Source organism: Tachypleus tridentatus, chromosome 12 (assembly GCF_004210375.1).
Source record: "Tachypleus tridentatus isolate NWPU-2018 chromosome 12, ASM421037v1, whole genome shotgun sequence".
NCBI classification, from domain to species: Eukaryota; Metazoa; Arthropoda; class Merostomata; order Xiphosura; family Limulidae; genus Tachypleus; species Tachypleus tridentatus.
Genome location: NC_134836.1, coordinates 28865799 through 28886881, shown reverse-complemented (window position 1 = coordinate 28886881; position 21083 = coordinate 28865799). Strand labels below are relative to the sequence as shown.

At 35.0% G+C, this 21083-nt stretch overlaps 1 protein-coding gene across 7 annotated transcripts in view; it reads right to left on the bottom strand.

The window, feature by feature from the left end:
- The window catches only part of LOC143235440 (uncharacterized), a 203066-nt gene that overhangs the window by 166135 nt on the left and 15848 nt on the right, over positions 1–21083 (bottom strand). The window lies entirely within an intron of this gene.

Below are 21083 nucleotides of genomic sequence, written 5' to 3'. Positions count from 1 at the left end.
GCCATACATGGAAAGATAACAGAAGTATTGACAGACTATGCCTACAAAGTGAATTTCATGCACGAAACATATTCAGCACCATCAGGAGTATCGAACCCGAGTTCCAAGCATTGGATTTATACTTCACGAGTCTAGAAACCTATTTCCTATGAGACAAGATAGATTCTAATTTGGAGATTCTCTGAATAATTTAAATTTGAAATGAAGAGGTCACGTTATTAAAAAGTTTTATAGGATCTAAAAATGAGGAAACTCTCTTTTAAACTTTTACATTATAAATGTATTAGGAAGTGCTCTTTTGTTAAATGCCTGATGTATTATTGCTTATAAGTATGAAAAGACATGTTCTTCAGTCAAATTAATTAGATTGTTACAAGTAATGTAACACTGTGTGGTGTCTAAGCTAAGTTTCTATAATAAAACTTTATTCAATTTCAAGTTCCTAATTTCGTTTTGAATATTAATGTAAAAACTTCATAAGTTCAGATCTTGATTTACTTAAATCATTTTATTTTTAAATTCCAGAATTATTTACTCCATATTTCTGTTTCCTATTCATTTTTAATTCATCATATTCAGTACACATTTATTTTTGTATTTTAGTTCAAAGATGAGACGCGGTATGTTATGAATCAGTAAGCTAGGCATAAGGAATTTGTTTGTTTATTTTGAATTCGCGCTAAGCTACACAAGAGCTATCTGCGCTAACCGTTCCTAATATAACAGTGTGTCATGCTGGGCCACAGGGAATTTAAGGAGTGATAACAACTTACCTTCTTTTCACTTGTTTAACCTGTTGCAAGAAAATATAATGGAATAAACATTAAAAACTCAATTTATTCACACAAGCTTTCTTCTACACCAAGATCATCTGTACCCCTGGTAATTCTTGTTCCTTCTACACCCAGATCATCAGTACCCCCAGTAATTCTTGTTCCTTCTACACCCAGATCATCAGTACCCCCAGTAATTATTGTTCCTTCTACACCCAGATCATCAGTATCCCCAGTAATTCATGTTCCTTCTACACCCAGATCATCAGTATCCCCAGTAATTATTGTTCCTTCTACACCCAGATCATCAGTATCCCCAGTAATTCTTGTTCCTTCCACACCAAGATCATCAGTACCCCTGGTAATTCTTGACGGATTATCGTTGGATTTCTCCCTTCGTCAGATTATTGCCTTCATCGACCAGTTTAAACCCAACGTCTCAGTTGATCCAAGAAAAACAAGAATCCTTCGTCCAGGAGGTATATTACTGCAACCTTCAACACTCAAAGACCACGCTTATCTATGTAAACCATGGAATGCAGGAGGTATATTACTGCAGCCTTCAACACTCAAGAGCCACGCTTATCTATATAAACCATGGAATGCAAGTATCAACGTTCAGTGCTCTCCTACCAAATGTTTCAGTAGCTTATACTCGGTATTTATCAAGAACGTTCATTTGTCTATAACTCCAGTTGAAATTCAACATTATCTGGAAACAACAACTTCCACTAAACTCCATGCAACCCACAGAATCCATTCCAAGACCACTGGATTACCAACTAACTTTGTTAAAGTCATAACCGATCATAAACAGGTAGCTGATTCCATACTTAACCACGGATGCACCCTACAGTATTTTCATTTTAGTGCCGAGCGTCCCCGACGTCGACCAACTACTTTTCAACATGTCAAGTTTGTCAATTAGAGTGTCCCTTGTCCAGTAAGCTTTTCATCTCCATGTATGCCCATTATCTCTACTGCCAGCAGCATTTCTACACTTAATGCTAAGAAGAAAGACAAAGGTACTCTGACCAACGTTGACGTTACTCTCCAGCAGCGACCCAAACCAAAGAAAACAGCTTGATGCCAGACTCAACCCACGCACGTTAAGATTACAGATATATCAACATCACGTTCAGCAAGAAGACAGAAACCAGATTCGTAAGAAGATACCAATCGTTCCAGACAGAAATTGAACGACTCATCGATACAGATAGAATTTATCACTGTTTTATATCCACGAACAGCCTACCTTTATTCTCCTGGTGCCTTAGACCGGTCTTTTGACCCATCGTTGACTTAACTCGTGTTTTACCGATGTGCATGTTTTTGTGTTTTATTTAAAAGCTTTACTAACCATGATTTCCGTTTCAGCAACTTCCGGGCATGGTCAGGGTAGATTTTTCGGCGCCCTGATCGTGAAAGTGGGCTTTCTCGGGGTACTCCCGTTTCCCCCCACAACAAATTCCGAGGTCTTTGGATCTACAGATCCCTATCCTCTTGTGTTTTTTTTTATAAAGTCAATATTTAGCCTCTCACGGACCACAAACGGACCTTTGCCACCAGATTGCAGCATAATCTCGTTAACTTTAAATCTTGTAGGTTTAGCCATTAATCACTAATCACTAGCCAGTTAAATTTAACTTCACGAGTAGGGCGAAAAGAAGGTTTCTTCTGAGCGCCCTCGACTGTTTTGCATCTCTTCATCAGATACTAAGTGTTAAATCGGAATACCTGCCACGATTTTTAGTTTAGTTTAACTCAATTTATTTGAAAAAAACGTTAACGTCTGGTTTGAGTAGTACAATATATTTACAAAACAGAATAAACATATGTTAAAGAGTGTTTTTATTTTTGAATCTGAAATTATTCTCAGGTTCGAAAATGACTCTCATACACCAGTGGTCTGGACTCTATACCATCTTGCACGAACCGCAAAACTAATGGTCTGAACCAAGTCAAACAAGGGCAGTGTAATTTATATCATTTTTATTTAAGTCGTTTAGATATTACAATTTCATTAACATCGTTATGTATTTATTTCTATTTAAAACGAAGTATTTATATGTTATGAATGTTACCTAGATTAATTTTACTGTCAATCAGAAACTAGTCTTTTCGCTTACTGGGATACGTCGTCAACGGAACAAAGCTACATTAGTAATTTCTGTAAACTTAGTGGCGAAAGTAAAGAAATATATACATGATTTGTGGACAGCACTACATCTGTCATAACCAGTTCTGCCGACCCCTTTTGCATCACACCAGAGCTTCTACGGCAGGTTGAATTACGGTAGGCGTAGTTGTGGTTGAGGTACTTGTCAGCTTTCACTTTGTGACGTCAGAATTTTACAATCGATTAAAAAATTATACATCTGTAGATCACCAAGTTTACACATAGAAACTTAGTATATATTTGTCATAAATCTAGTTGATGTACACACACATACATAGATAGATAGATATGTAATATCAGCTGGATCCTTTTTCAAAGACTCTTTTAACTTTAAATCTATTCTTGATCAACTAAGCCATAAAACCTTAATGGCCAATTTTGATGTAATCTGCCTTTTCGCAGAAATCCCAGCTACAGAAGCCTGTAAGATATATGGAGCCTTATATCCAAGACCTCAACCCATTAACACTAATCCCCAGCAACAAATTAACAACTGTTACAGAACTCACTACCACCAAAATTAACTTTCTGTTCAATGACCAAAACTACTTACAAATAAATGGTCTAATATGGACAATCCCGTGTCTCCAGTTCTAGCCAACATTTTCATGACACAGACTGAATCTCAAGCGACCAAATCAACCTTACACCCACCACTATACTGGTACAGATACACTGACAATACAATTGCTGGATCCACATATACAGAACACAAACAACATTAACTCTATACATCCCAACATTAAATTCACCTGTGAACACAGGAAAACTAACCAAATAACATTTCTCAACCTCAAGATCACAAAAAAACCGATAGATAACTCAAAAGAGAAATTCACAGAAAATCATGTTGGACTGACTATACATTCCCTGGGACTCAGCCCATGAAATAAAACAAAAACTAAACATGTTAAGGAAACAAATAAATACAACCATAAAGCCATGTTCACCCGATAAAATTAACAACAAAATAAAACAATGCTTTATCAATATCAACAAATTTCTTTCAAAAACCGTTGAAAAAATTACACGCACACCTCGACCAGAAACATAGTAAACACCAAAACAAAAAACAAGCAAACAATAATAAATTCAAAGACACGTAAAGCTGTAAACCTTATACTGTTGCAAAGTATATATTCCAATATTAGCGAAAAAATAATCACCATTTGGAAAAACTAAGAACAAAACACAACATTCCAGTAAACACTAAATTTATTCAAAAACGAGGTACAAAACTAAAGTCCATATTATGTATAAACTAAACTGACAAAACGACACCAATATCATTTACAAAATACAATGCAATAACTACCACGACTTCTGTGTCGGAGAAGAAAGTAGAGGTCCGGCGGGTTAAGGCGTTCGATTCCTGATCTGAGGGTCGCGGGTTCGATTCCCCGTCGCACCAAACATGCTTGCCCTTTCAACCGTGGGGGTGTTATAATGTTATGGTCAATCCCACTATTCGTTGGTAAAAGAGTAGCTCACGAGTTGGCGGTGTGTGGTGATGACTAGCTGCCTTCCCTCTAGTCTTACACTGCTAAATTAGGGACGGATAACGCAGATAGCCCTCGTGTAACTTTGCGCGAACTTCAAAAAACAAACAAACAAAAAGAAAACAAGTAGAAAAATGGAAAATAGATTCAAAAAACATAAGAAAACCGTTCGCACGTTTCTAAACTCTTCAAATCAACACAACCATAAAAAAACACCTTCATACTAAGTAGGGAAACAAACACAAACAAATGCAAGAACTCAAACCAAAATTAAACAAGTATAAAGAAACACCTTTATATCTATATTAGTTGATAACCTATCATCTAATTGCAACGCTCCCTAGAATATTGTACCCGTTTAAACTGTCGTCCCTAAGAATGCGCTCAGCAACAGTCAGTTCCAAACTCTCTTTGCTGACTTGAATATGACCTAAGAAGGTCGAAACGTTGTTCTGTAGTTCAGTTCTAATACTCATACTACCTGTCTTTAGAACACATGCATTATATATATATATTTATTTATTTGTTTGGAATTAAGTATAAACTACACAATGGGCTATCTGTGTTTTGCCCACCACGGGTATCTAAACTCGGTTTTCAGCATTGTCAGACCGCAAACATACCCCTGCACTTCTGGGGGGCGTATATATATATACATATTTGTGCTTCACATTCTATTACGGCTTCATAACAGTTGTCGTTTTTTACGGTAGGTGCTGTCGACTAGCTGCCTTCCCTGTATTAGTTTAAATGTGACGATAGTTACTAGCAGACGAACCTTTGTGAAACTTTGCGTGAATATTCTGAAACAAACTAACAAGCTGAACAGAATTCCAAGTCTTAAGGCAAAACAAAATCCCTCGACCTTAAATTTAGTTCAGGTTATTAACTACGTGACAGCTAATCGTACGTAATTAACAGAATTATTCATGTAAACATTAAACAGAATTTAAATAACACTGGTGGTACATCCGGAAAGAAATATTATAAAAATAAATATTTTGTTAGATTTTCTGCTATTTCTTTAATCGTTACTAAAATTTTTTTTTTTCTTAACCTAAACTTCAGCTCTTTGACCTGAACATTTTGTGAAATTTTCGTGGAAGCTCGTTAAAATATATCCAATTAATATTTAACGTAGTAAAAAATGAGCCCCTCGAGACAACTCGGGTGATAAATGAAACGCAATGAAAAATTCGTCATTGGTGTCTCCACTAACCATCCTCCAATAATGCACGCCATGAACGTGAACAGTCCTGATGACGAAATATTGTTGAGTAATATAATGTTGCATTATAAAAAGGGATCCTTGCGCAATTTTCATCCAGCGACACTTTATTTCATCAGAGTTTTTAGCAAAAATTAAACAAGATTCTGTTTCGAAGCTACAGCTCAATTAACGTCTATTCATTAAGATTTTAAAGTATCACGAACGATTTTCATTCACTTCATGCGCGAAACAGAGTTCCTGGAAAACTTAAAATGTTGTGAACACGTGCTACATGTTAAGTATAAGCACAGAAGATGAAAAGTAGTATTGAAATAACTTTCAAGAAGTATTCAAGTGTTGATGAATACACTTTTATACATTAAATAAACTATAGCGATTCAAAGGCGGTTTTCTACATTCAATATGCTACTTTTTCATAATTGTCTGTAAAATATGTATATAATGGACTTTTGTTAAATTAGTGTTGAAAATTTGAAGGGCAGTATTATTACGTTACTGCGGCTAGTCGGTTGACTATTCATCATACTTAGGAGAAGTATCGCTTCATATTTTTGTATTTTTTTTGTTTTAATCAATATTATGCCATGCAGAGGCTGAAAAAACAAAAGAAAAACAATACTGTTTTGGTGTCTGTTCGTTTCTGTATTTAGTGTATTGCATTTTAAAATAGCTTTAGGGTAACAAATATATTTATGCGTCTACTTGTGCCCAGCATGGCCAGGTGGGTTAAAGCATTCGACTCGTAATCTGAGGACCGCAGGTTCGAATCCCCGTCACACCAAACATGCTCACCCTTTCAGCCGTGGGGGCGTTATAATGTACAATCAATCCCATTATTCGTTGGTAAAAGACTAGCCGAAGAGTTGGCGGTGGGTGGTGATGACTAGCTACCTCCCTTCTAGTCTTACACTGGTAAATTGGGGACGGCTTGCGCAGATAGCCCTCGCGTAGCTTTGCGCGAAATTCAAAACAAACAATCACAACGAGCGTTACCTGTTGTCCACTTCAAAAAATTTGCACTAAACATCACATTTTGTTTAGTTTTTGATTTCAACATAACTTTGCTTGAAGAGCGATCGGTTTCCTACTTTAAAAGCTTTAATATAAGGGTACATTGAACGATATCGATTCCCGTAAGAACTGGTTATATATAAGCAGTTTTTAGCGTTAAAATGTCACAGTTTTATAAGAATATTATAATAAAAAAAAACATGTGGCCAGGTGGTTAAAGCGCTCGACTCGTAATCCGAGGGCCGCGGGTTCGAATCCCCGTCACATCAAGCATGATCACCCTTTCAGCCGTGGGGGTATTATAATGTTACAGTCAATCCTACTATTCGTTGGTAAAAGAGTAGCCCAAGAGTTGGCGATGGGTGGTGATGACAAGCTGCCTTCCCTATATTCTTACACTGCTAAATTAGGGACGGATAGCGCAGATAGCCCTCGTGTATCTTTGCGCGAAATTCACAAACAAACTCCTACCTCTACTGATGTGTCGCAATCGCTCGTCTACCCCCGTCTTTACGTACTTCAACATGTTTCTACAGACGTCTAATCACTAAAGCATTCATTTATAGGATGCTTATACTGTTGAATTATGATTCAAAAACTAATACCAAATATAAAAATTTCTGGGACATATATACTAATATACCTTACAAATAGCTTTTTGTGCAGTTTTATACTCAAGAATAGCCATACTAAAAACAGAATCAGAATGGGCTGAGACTTTTCGTTATAAACTCATATTATTCTGATGACAATCTTCACTGAAAAAGGGCACTTACAAATCATTTTCAAAAGGCAAAGCCACCCAACTGTTGAACGTTTATTATTTGTAGGATTTATATTTCTTCCTTAAGTTTAACACCAAAGATGCAGTTCCCTTTACTGAAGTTCACTTTACTTCAGGCCAATGACTGATCCCTTTACCGAAGTTCAAATTACTCCAGAGTATAAATTACTGGTCTCCTGACTATAATTTAAAACACTCCAAACTAATGACTGATTCCCTCACTGAAGTTCAAGTTATTCCAGACTTAATACCGGTCTGCTTACGGAAATTCAAATAATTTCAGGCCAATAACTGATCCCTTTACCGAAGTTCAAATTATTCCAGACTATAAATTACTGCTCTTATTATTGAAAAAAAAAATTATCATATAATTACTAAAAACTCATCGGAGAAAAAACTACTCTAATTGAAATGTCGTGTTGAATGGTTAAAAAGAAGTTTTTGGTGTTATCATTTGTTTATGATGTTATATTTTCTCCATTTTTTTGTATCTGACTAAATGAAAACCGAATCCATTCTGCAAACTTTTAACGTCAACTTTAATCATTGCTTAAGCTCTACCAGAATGATAACCCTCAACACACTATTCTGTAAATAATTTTTGTTGTATTTTCGAAACACGTTCTGCAACAATAAACACTTAAGGAGTGCTTAAGAGATCCGTATGCCGACGTATGAGGACACTAAGTGTTTGCTTGCGCCCTAGCGTCCAAGTTACTTTGTATACATTCACAATGATAGTGCGAGTAGTTGCTATATATATATACATACACACACACATACATATATATAAAGAAAAGGGCGTCGTATCAGACTTCAGGATTGGCACATCAATGCACAGAGTATGGAAGTGCTTTTACAAAACCCACTTTTGTGGTGTGTGTTGGGGAAGACACGCCTCCATGAACGCGACGGAAACAAGGTAAATTGATCTGACATGCAGGTTAAGTCTTCCAAAATTACATTTTTTAAAAATCCTTCTCCTTCGAGCAACCTGAGGAGATAGCGTTAACCTCTGAAGCTCAGAGACTTAACTAACGTACATATGCCAGAGAACATACAATTCTTTGTGGTTTCATTTTTGTTGTGACGATTTTTCTCCCAACAAACTACACAGAATTAACGTTGTTCATTTTAAACCTCAGCGGTGCACGACCGGGAATACATATACTGTCAGTCTGATTCGTGCATAAATACAGAAAAAAATATATTTCCTGTTTTGGTTAGCTACTAAACATAAGAAGCTATCTTTAATCAGGGACGTAAGGTTCTTGGAAAAAATTCCCGTGAGAGACAAAAACATATTAAAATATTCTTAAAGTAAAATCATCAATAGCTAGGTTTGTGTTAATACTAGCATTAAAAGAAAAAAGGATAATAACTTATCCTTAAAAGACCTCCCAAAAGGATAATAACTTATTTTCTCTTCATTCAACACATGACAGAATAGTTTTTGTTTTCTGAAAAACTAATGGGACTGAAAGTTAACTCCTCAGCTACGATTAGAGGATGAAACGGACAACTGTCTCTTCACGTAAGTTTTACATGAAACATATGTATATTTATAGATTAAACTAAAACCAAAAGTTGTGTATTAAGCCAGAATTAGACGCAACAAACGAATCTCTTAGCTTAGTGGCCAGGAAAAACTGTGTCTAATGTCCTTGTCACAACAAAATTCTGTTCATAAAGTGTCTTTGCTACGAAAATCTTCAAGTGCTGTAAGATTACCCATTTAAAAAGAAAGACTTCCTTATTCAAAAAAATGAGAATAAGTGTTGTCTACACGTCTGTTCAGGAGGTTACTTACTAAAGTACTGGTCACACACACAGACAAACACATACATTAGCCTTGACCCTGAGTGACCACCTAAGAACAAGGCTTAACCTAGTTCACAGCTGGATACTTCCTGTTAACGAAAGAATGTAACTAGAAACATGCATTTTGTACTAAATTTTCGAATAAATATGTCCTGTAATTTTATGTTTAATTATGGAAAACGTACACCGTATTATTTACATGCTGCGTACACACTTCCAATCAGACACTTTTCAAACTATTTAGATATTTAAATATTCAAGAGAGGTACATCTTTTTTTCAAGTACATAGACACTGATTTTTAAATTACACCAGAACCTTGGAAAATTACCGAATAACTGGCACCTCTGCATATTTAAAAATATGGGGGTGGGGAATGTGTGGACGTTTTCCGATTTAGTAAATTATGTTTCTCGCGAAACTTTTAGAACTACTGCCTGTTTTCAGGCATATTTTGAAAACATATTACATGGTTTGTTTGTTTTTTGAATATCGCACAAAGCTACTCGAGGGCTATCTGTGCTAGCCGTCCCTAATTTTGCAGTGTAAGACTAGAGGGAAGGTAGCTGCATCACCACCCACCGCCAACTCTTGGGCTATTCTTTTACCAACGAATAGTGAAACTGACCGTAACATTATAACGCCCCCACGGCTGAAAGGGCAAGCATGTTTTTATATAATGTATTTATTAACATGTTTTCATCGGCTGTTAAAATTACGGTTTGTAGTATCATGTGCACATTTCCAAGAAGTGATCAGAAATTATAAGAATCACAATCTTTAATTATTTAATTCAACAAGTTATTACGTTTTCTTTAAGTTTTAACATTACTTATGTTTCTACTGGTTTTCATGGATGAAAAGACACAAATTCCTCAGACAAGATACATGCCTATTTGTAGGTTAATTCCCGTCACGTGATAAAGGTGTAACTTCAAAACTTTACAAGTTAAGGGAGTTTTGGCGGGATTTATTTCTAGTTTGTTTTGCTTAGTAAATGTTGTATACAAGTACCTATGCACGTAAACAAATGTTAAAATTTTAATAAAATTATCTGTGTTGCATGAACTCAAATAATTAAAAATAGACATTTAGTACGACCACTTAATCAAAGACACAGCTGTTTAGTTTATAGAGAAGTTAAGTAGCACAGTAGATACGATTTTACGGCTGTGTGCGTTTTTCTATAGCAAAGCCACATCGAGTTATCTGCCGTGTTCACCGAGGAGAATCGAACCCCTGATTTTAGCATTGCAAATCCTTAGATTTACCGACGTCTCGGCGGGAGATCTTTACATTTTAATATACATTATACAAAAAAATTTGTGTTAACAGAGATTAAATAATAACACTTGGTTTAAAACAAGTTATATAATATATATTTACTGAGAGAGGGTGTTAAAAAAAAGTAAAAGTAAAAACAAAAGTTGTCGACCATTAGGTTGAGTAGATTCAAATGATTTGTGGTCTATATATAAAAATGTTTGGTTGTTTATTATCATGACAGAAAAATACGATGTGATAAATTCCGCAAAACAGGGCTTACAAAATATGTAAAACAAGCAATATACGGATCTTATCTACACGAGAGACTATGTATTATTCTGCAATTTCTGTGAAACAAGGTTTGTAAAATATGTCTTTGTCCAGGCGAGAGACTGTCTATCATTCAACAATGACGCTTGAAAATAAAGCAGAGAAAAATGCGCTAGATTTAGCCACACGAAAGGTATCTAACACTTAATAACTTTTACCAAAACGACGTTTGGAAGGGAAAACGTCTTCGAATAAGTAAATCAGTTTGTTTCAACGTATCTACATTTGTGTGTACATCAGCGGTATATTGGTGAAATGTAAAATTATTAAATTTTTCTAAGGCTTGTTTCTCTTAAAACCCTGTCCAACTGGCACCAGTGCGAAGGTTAATGGAACAAGGCTATAAAGCAAGGTTTCTCAAGGTCTTTTAATGTAGGTTAATACATTCCAATGTTACTCCGATGCCTATTGGCTAGAAACCTTTTTCAACTGCTTTTGTTTGGGTTTCTGCTTTCATTTTATATCCAATTCAAGGTTTAGAATGATTTCTCATTTGCATTCCTGATGCTGACGAAAATAATCAAATATGAAATACCTTGTTCTTAACTTACGAAATGTAAAAATATTGTAGGTTTATGTCATAGTTAAACTTATTCTTTCTTTACACTTATCTTATGTTCAAAAGAAGATAATTTATTTCATTATTTACAGTGTCATGAAACATTCATAACGACATGTTCTAACGTCTAACTTACACTTTCTTAAAATAATCATTACAACACGCCCTAATGTCTTACACTTTCACGAAACATTCATTACAACACGTTCTAATGTCTTACACTTTCACAAAACATTCATTACAACACGTCCTAATGTCTTACACTTTCACAAAACATTCATTACAACACGTCCTAATGTCTTACACTTTCACAAAACATTCATTTTTACATGTCCTAATGGCTTACATTGTCAGAAAACATTCATTATAACACGTCCTAGCGGCTTACATTGTCGTGAAATATTCATTACATGTTCTAACGTCTTACTTACATTTTCATAAAACATTCATTACAACACGTCCTAATGACTTATATTGTCGTGAAACATTCATTACAACACGTCCTAATGACTTATATTGTCGTGAAACATTCATTACAACACGTTCATGAGTTTTTCAATCTTATTATATTCTTAATGCTGAAAAATATAAAGAAAATCAATATAAGTTACAAATAATTATTCAAATTGAATTAATCCCCATAATTTAATTCAGTCCTTTTCCTCACGTCTCGTTTTATTGTTTCTTTTAAGTACTGATTCGTCATCATTTCTATTCATTAGTTCCTTCATCAGCCATCATCCCCATTCATTTGTTCTTTCATTTGTCACGATCTTCACTCATTAGTTCCTTCATTCGTTATCATCCTCACTCATTAACTGTCAACCTCATTCATTAGTTCCTTCATTAGTCATCATCTTCATTCATTAGTTCCTTCATTAGCCATCATCCTCATTCATTAGTTCCTTCATTAGCCATCATCCTCATTCATTAGTCTCCACCCTCATTTATTAGTCATCATTCTCATTCATTAGTTCCTTCATCAGCCATCTTCCTCATTCATTAGTCTTCACCCTCATTTATTAGTCATCATTCTCATTCATTAGTCATCATCCTCATACATTAGCTCCTTCATTAGTCATCATCCTCATTCATTAGTTCTTTCGTTAGTCATCATCCTCATTCATTAGTTCCTTCGTTAGCCATCATCCTCATTCATTAGTCTTCACCCTCATTCATTAGTCATCATCCTCATACATTAGCTCCTTCATTAGTCATCATCCTCATTCATTAGTTCCTTCGTTAGCCATCATCCTCATTCATTAGTTCCTTCGTTAGCCATCACCCTCATTCATTAGTTCCTTCATCAGTCTTCATCCTCATTCATTAGTTCATTCATCAATCTTCATCCTCATTCATTAGCCATCATTCTCAGTCATTAATTGATTCATTAGTCATCCTATTCATTTTGGAGTATGAAGATCGCTTTTTTATAAATTTTTATCAATGTGTAAATCTCTCTCATCTGCATTACAAACTTTTAAAGATTCCACATAGATTTATCGCTCCTTATGAAAAATTAGATTTTAATAAATACACCTTGTCTATGAGTTAATATACGAGAATAACCATTGTAAAAATGTCCACTGAACAATTAAGTCAATAATGTCAGCCAGCTTCATTTTGATGATTTCATTTAATGTATTCCTCTGTGTTCGTAAAAAAAAAAATCGATAATTAAATTGATGGCGTAGCTCAAATGTAAAACGTTAAATCTAACAATAGTTTTATTTTTGTCTTTTAAACGCTCAACAGTGTTTACGGTTTAACTATACGGACATCCATGTTTCACTATACTTTCTTTGTCTTCTAAATGCCCTTGGTTTACGTGCAGGATATTCCATCCAGCGTACTTAAGGGCTTAATAAACAGCTGAGTTCTAACTTCCCTGGGTGTTTGTAGGTTGATTAAACAGGCTGATTAGTTTTGTCTGTTCATATATTTCTTTATTACACGTTTTCACCTCGAGTAGGCCAACGTGTGAGCCATATCATGTAGCAAACCAAGATACTGAAGACAGAAAACTAAAATTCGAATTCAAAATTAGAATTTTTTGTTATTGCTTATTCTATCATGTAATTAACATTAATCTTCAACTAAGAAGTAGAGCAGTTTTTGTACCATTTCAACACAGTTCTCTAATACAGATATCACAAACTTTGCGAACACCCAAAAGCAGGTGCATCACAAAAGTTACTCAACGAAATTTTACTTTCAAATGTTGAGAACAAAACAAAAAACAACAACAAACTAAATCTACCTACCCTAATGCTTAACTAACAGACCAAAAGAAATGCATCTAGTTAACAGTACTCACCGCTAATTCTCGGGTTACTGTAATGGAATGGTGGGATTTGACCACCTCCCTTGTAGCGCACTCTCAGTAATAGAATGTGGAACGAGTTTTTGCGCTAATTGGAAATGAACTATTGGCTTTCGCAAGCTTACTACTACAAAACGTCCATCCTATCAAAACGAAACGTACTTATAACTTATAAATAGTTAATACATAAATAATAAAGCGAAGGCCTGAGCACTAGCTCTGTTCTGTGTATTTATGTTTTGCGTATAGTTTTATAAGAGGCTTTTGCGACGTAACAGAAATATAAAAGCACACTCTTGATTTGAAGAAGTGCAAAAAATGCATTTTATTCCATGATATTAAATAAAAACTTTTTGATTTGTTTTTCTACAGCAAAGCTACACAATAAATTAACTGAATTCTGTTCACGAAAGGGAATCGAGCCCAGAAGTTTGGTGTTGCGGTATGTAAGCTTACCGCTGAACTGCTGGTGGCATTACTTTGTCATTAATTGCTACTGATGACCTGAAATGGGCTTGTGGTTAGAGCGCTCGACTCGCAATCTCTAATTCGTGGGTCCTAATAACGTTATCAAACATGCTCGCTCTTTCAGCCGTGGGAAAGTTATAATATTACGGTCAATCTCACTTTTCAATTAGCTGTCTTTCTTCTAGTCAATCACACCTGAATTAGGGATGGTTAGCTTTGACAACTCTCGTGTAGCTTTGCGCGAATTACAACAAAAAATAAAATAAAAACTACTACTAGATTAGGGTTATCTTTGTGACACCCAACACGTGGCAGGTAAAGATATTCAAGAGGACATTTACTTTAACAATAGATTGTTATAGAAAACAGTGACAATGTATCTTCAGAACGTCTCGTATGGGTATTAACACTTACCAAAATAAAGCAGAGAATAACGTATCGACCTTCTTAGGCCATCATCAGGTTAACAAAGGTCGAAACGTTATTCTCCGCTTTTTTTGGTAAAAGTGTTAATATCCATACCAGCCGTCCTGAAATATATTTTTACTTCAAGTGGATTACTCGTCATCAGGAAACTGTGACAAATATAAAGATATTATAAACATAAACGTAAAGAAAAGAGGTATTGAATTAATCTTACGAAAAATGCCGTTAGTGTAATCTGATTTCGAAAAAGCGCATTTTCAGATCAGCTACAGAATTATATAATCGCATTTCAAACATAATTTTACAACTGCATTGTCTTCTGTAAATGCTTTTTTCTCTCTCCCTCTCTCAGATTTTTTTATCCACAAAATAGCGTGAAAATAGTACCAGGTATAGACTTAGTGATTTCTAACGAGGGCTAAGAGTCTCAGGGTAAACTGTTCGCGTCCCCTTAATGAAAATTAAGAGCGCTCTGCACCAAAGACAGTAAGTCCAATACAATTCAATGAGACGTAGCCTGGCCTAGTATTTAGGTTACTCCTCTCACAATTTACAGATCGCGAGTTTGAACCCTCGTCACATTGCATATGTTCGCTCTTTCAGCCGTGGGACGTTATTATGTCACGGTCAATCCCAGTCTGCGTTGACAAGCTATCGTTCGTGTTAAATAAGCATAGATATCTTTAATATGATTTTACGCGAAATCCAAAACAAGCCAAATAAAGCATCATTCGGTACATGCAGCAGCAGTTAGTGGATGTTGTTGGTTCGGTACATTCTGTTAGTTCAAAATAAATAAAGGGTTTCGCAGATAGTCTGTGTAAATTTTGGCAAATACCGGCAACGAAGAAACAAAATATATTCACGACAACATATACTGTTCTGTTTGTTTTCAACAAACAAGTTTAAGATTAGCCCCAGTCAAACACAGAAAATCACCAACAAATAATATTTTGTCAATATTGAGAAATACTGCATACATGCAGAATGCATTAAAAACTATTATCGTTATTTATTAATTAAATAAGTAGCATTACGACGCATGTAGAATCTGAAAAGCAAATTATTATTTTTACCTAAAGAACGAACATATTGTCAATGCTATAGACAATTTTTACACAATAAAGAAGCAACTGTTACTGAGACAAACGGTATTTATGAAGCATGAAAATGGCCGACATTTGCTCTGTTGGTGCAAAACAAATATTACTCGTGCATTTCACGCATGCTACAAGAACAACCATTATAATTTTTTTTCTTGGTTCAGTGCACACTATACAAGAGCTATATGTTCAAATTCAACCCTAATTTGGAACTGAGAGGCAACTTATGAAGAGAACATCGTCACCTCTGAACCCGAAGTACAAAGCACGATTTTGCACTCACGAGGAGCGAACCATCAATCTTCAGATACACGAACCTCGCATGTCAAAAGTAGGACACAGCCAGTAGAAAGCACGAGACTGGCCAAAGGTTAGTTTAATTCACTATTAGAATCAAATTTTGTTTAATAAATAACTTTAAAAAATGAAACATTGTTAACTGAAAAACCCATCGAAGAAAGGCTAAGCAGAAAAAAATGTATTGCTTGCTTATTATAGCGCAAACCTGAACAATGGGCTGCTATTGCTATGTCTGCCAAGGGAAAAGAATCCGAATTTCAACGTTATAAGCCTTTAGGAATACATTTGAGTCACCAGGGATCGCAAAGAAGATAAGAATAAAAAAAGCTGAAGTATCCATGAAAGTCGTATCTAAAAAAAAAAAAAAGCTTCATGAACATAATGTGTTGAAGCTCAAATTCAAAAGAAAAACACAATATTCTCAACTTCTAGGCATTACATAGAAAAAAGTATTCCATTTTTAAGTTATATCGACTGCTACAGTTTTTCAAAGTAAAATTTAAAATTTCAAAACATTGGGTTTCATTGATGCTTAATATGAACTTGACTTTTTCTGTTTAATGTGCAACTGACTTTATATGTATCACAGTAATGACTCTCTTACTCCTTTCAGTTTTTAATTTTGTGCCAAACTAAAATTTATTTGGTTTGGTTTGTTTTGAATTTCGTGCAAAGCTACTCAAGGGCTATCTGTGTTGGTTGGCCCTAATTTAGCAGTGTAAAACTAGAGGGAATGCAGCTAGTCAACACCACCCACCGCCAACTCTTAGGCTATTCTTTTACCAACGAATAGTGAGATTGACTGTAACATTATAATGCCCCCACGACTGAAAAAGCGAACATGTTTGGTGTGACGAGGATTACGAGTCAAGCACCTTAACCACCTGGCCATGCCAAGCTTAAACGTTCTTAACTTTTACATTTTTCTGAGGTTATTGTCGTCATCTCTTCATAATTTTAGTTTACTATAACGTAGTGTTTTCTATACTTGCGTCTCTAAGTCAAGAAAGTTTCCGCCCCCCTAAAAAATAAAATAACGTTTGCAAGTAATAACAGCAGAATAAATAATTTTCTACACCTGTTTTCGATAATTTCTGAAATGAGAAAATATACTCATAAAAAGTGATTAAATGCGAGAGAAAAAAAAAAAAGCTTTTAGGGCAAAGTGACAGTTTTGTTAGGTTAGTGTCATTTTCATTTCTTTTGTTTTCTCGTCTTAATTTTTGGGCACTCCCACCAAAGGCCCCTTTACTGCACAGCCATAAATAAGCCCCCAAGGGGGAGCGACCCACAGTTTGGAAAACACTATACGATCGTATTCTCGTCTATGTTACTTCAGGTATTCGTAGTGTGTATATATATAAACGTATATTCCCAAGAGGTACAACAAAAAATATTAGTTTAACCTATTGAGTCAAACGTTTACTTCGCGTCGATGGTAATTAAAATATACTCTGTGTAGTTGCTTGCGTAATATTATGTGGATATGAAAGAACAGATTTCCTACGCAGATAATCACAAATGTTCGCAATCCTCTCATTTATGTAATGATTTTTGTTTGTCTTGGAATTTTGCGCCAATCTAAACAAGACCACATGGACACGGCTGTCCAACATTTTCAACTGCTAGATTACAAAGAAGTTAATTTGTCAACAGCTACTCTTGTGTGATAGTATAGTAGTGGGATTTGACAGCCACTCGCAAGACCAATGTTCCTTCTAATCTTTTCAATCCGCGTGCAAAATGAATTTTTTCATGTACACTAGTATCAAGGCAATGTGCGGAGATGCACTACCAGTTTTTGTTGTTGTTGTTGTTTTAAGGGTTGGCGGTAATTTATATCAACGATACCATTGGATTAATAAGCTGCTTCGCAGTGCTACTAATTGGTTATTTATGCTTCAGGCCTATCGAAGTCGTCAACGTTTTGAGATTCCCCATCTTGACTAAGGATATGTGTTTGTTGTACAGAGACGTTGTCGCGCAACTTAAAAAGAATACTCCCCAAGATTCCTAATTGTGAAGTTCGTGGTAACGGATAGCGAACCACGAATCAGATTCACAATCCGGCCACGATAACAACTAGATCTAATGTGATCTAGTTATATATGTATATATGGGCATTAAAACAAGCATTAGTGCTCCTTTGAATAGCATGACAATTAAATACTGTAATGAGTTCCGTCAACAAAATAACATGAGAGTAAATTTTATCTCAGCTAAAATTGATTGTCACCTCAGAAAGCAGTATTTAAGTAAAAATAACTCCTAAATTAAAATCTGAAACAATACGACCTGTAAAAGTGTATTCATTAAATGTTTTAGAAGACTTGAAATTTGTTTGTTTGTTTTTTGAATTTCGCACAAAGCTATCGAGGACTATCTCTGCTAGCCGTCCCTAATTTTGCAGTGTAAGACTAGAGGGAAGGCAGCTAGTCATCACCACCCATCGCCAACTCTTGGGCTACTCTTTTACTAACGAATAGTGGGATTGACCGTAACATTATAACGCCCCCACGGCTGAAAGGGCGAGCATGTTTGGCACGACGCGGATGCGAACCCGCGACCCTCAGATTACGAGTCGCACGCCTTAACATGCTTGGCCATGCCGGGCCTGAAGACTTGAAAGTGTCTAAAATCATGTCATAATAAAGCGTGTTACTTGATAACATGAGTTACCATTTTGTGTGAACTGTCTCTTTTAAGTTCCCGTTTCTCATTTAAATAGTCATTACAAATTCTCACATTCTGTTCAGAGACGTGTAGCTCAGACATCACAGTGGAGTATCCGTGTTTCACCTTCCTCATACACACAAAAACAACAAAACAAACATGGAAAATTAGTCGCCAGGTAACGCTGTCCTCGCTCTCGACGATATGTTAAAGGGAAAGCTGTGATACTATCTGCATCTTCGAAAAAAGAAAAAAAAAAGCAGTTCAGAACCCACCAGGAAGCAACACTGCATTGTAGTAGTTTAGCGTCACCTGTCGGTGGATATGGTTTGAGTCATTGTAATTTTAATGAAACTGTCAAATTCACTCTACGTATACGCCTATGTAATACTATTCGAGTTAAAAAATGCGTTTGAGGATTAACCTCTGAGTACTCTCCGTAAGAGTTAAGAGTGATAATAATTACCCATGTTAAAGAAAATCAAGGGTGAATTCTTAATGATTTCCAGGTCTCTAAAATATATTTTGTTACACGTTGTTTGGAGATATTTTTATAATGATTTACATAACTCAAAGAGAAAAATAGAAATATAAAAAACTAGAATTGTTTACTACTTTAGAAATTTTCAAATATCTGTTTACGTACTTCTAGATTATACTCTTTTTATTCTGGTGTTACAACACACTTACACTTTTAAATATCCGTTAACGTACTTCTAGATTATACTCTTTTTATTCTTGTGTTACGACACATTTTAAATATCCGTTAACGTACTTCTAGATTATACTCTTTTTATTCTGGTGTTATAACACACTTACTTTTAAATATCCGTTAACGTACTTCCAGATTATACTCTTTTTTATTCACACTTACACTTTTAAATATCCGTTAACGTACTTCCAGATTATACTCTTTTTATTCTGGTGTTACAACACACTTAAACTTTTAAATATCCGTTAACGTACTTCTAGATTATACTCTTTTTATTCTGGTGTTACGACACACTTTTAAATATCCGTTAACGTACTTCCAGATTATACTCTTTTTATTCTGGTGTTACAACACACTTACACTTTTAAATATCCGTTAACGTTCTCCAGATTATACTCTTTTTTTCTGGTCGACACACTTTTAAATATCCGTTAACGTGCTTCTAGATTATACTCTTTTTTATTCTGGTACAACTTACACTTTTAAATATCCGTTAACGTACTTCCAGATTATACTCTTTTTTATTCTGGTGTTACAACACACTTACACTTTTAAATATCCGTTAACGTACTTCCAGATTATACTCTTTTTATTCTGGTGTTACAACACACTTACACTTTTAAATATCCGTTAACGTACTTCCAGATTATACTCTTTTTATTCTGGTGTTACAACACACTTACACTTTTAAATATCCGTTAACGTACTTCTAGATTATACTCTTTTTATTCTGGTGTTACGACACACTTTTAAATATCCGTTGACGTACTTCTAGATTATACTCTTTTTATTCTGGTGTTACGACACACTTTTAAATATCCGTTAACGTACTTCTAGATTATACTCTTTTTATTCTGGTGTTACAACACACTTACACTTTAAATATCCGTTAACGTACTTCCAGATTATACTCTTTTTTATTCTGGTGTTACAACACACTTACACTTTTAAATATCCGTTAACGTACTTCTAGATTATACTCTTTTTTATTCTGGTGTTACGACACACTTTTAAATATCCGTTGACGTACTTCTAGATTATACTCTTTTTATTCTGGTGTTACGACACACTTTTAAATATCCGTTAACGTACTTCTAGATTATACTCTTTTTATTCTGGTGTTACAACACACTTACACTTTTAAATATCCGTTAACGTACTTCCAAATTATACTCTTTTTATTCTGGTGTTACAACACACTTACACTTTTAAATATCCGTTAACGTACTTCTAGATTATACTCTTTTTATTCTGGTGTTACGACACACTTTTAAATATCCGTTAACGTACTTCCAGATTATACTCTTTTTATTCTGGTGTTACAACACACTTACACTTTTAAATATCCGTTAACATACTTCTAGATTATACTTTTTTTATTCTGGTGTTACGACACACTTTTAAATATCCGTTAACGTACTTCTAGATTATACTCTTTTTATTCTGGTGTTACGACACACTTTTAAATATCCGTTGACGTACTTCTAGATTATACTCTTTTTATTCTGGTGTTACGACACACTTTTAAATATCCGTTAACGTACTTCTAGATTATACTCTTTTTATTCTGGTGTTACAACACACTTACACTTTTAAATATCCGTTAACGTACTTCCAGATTATACT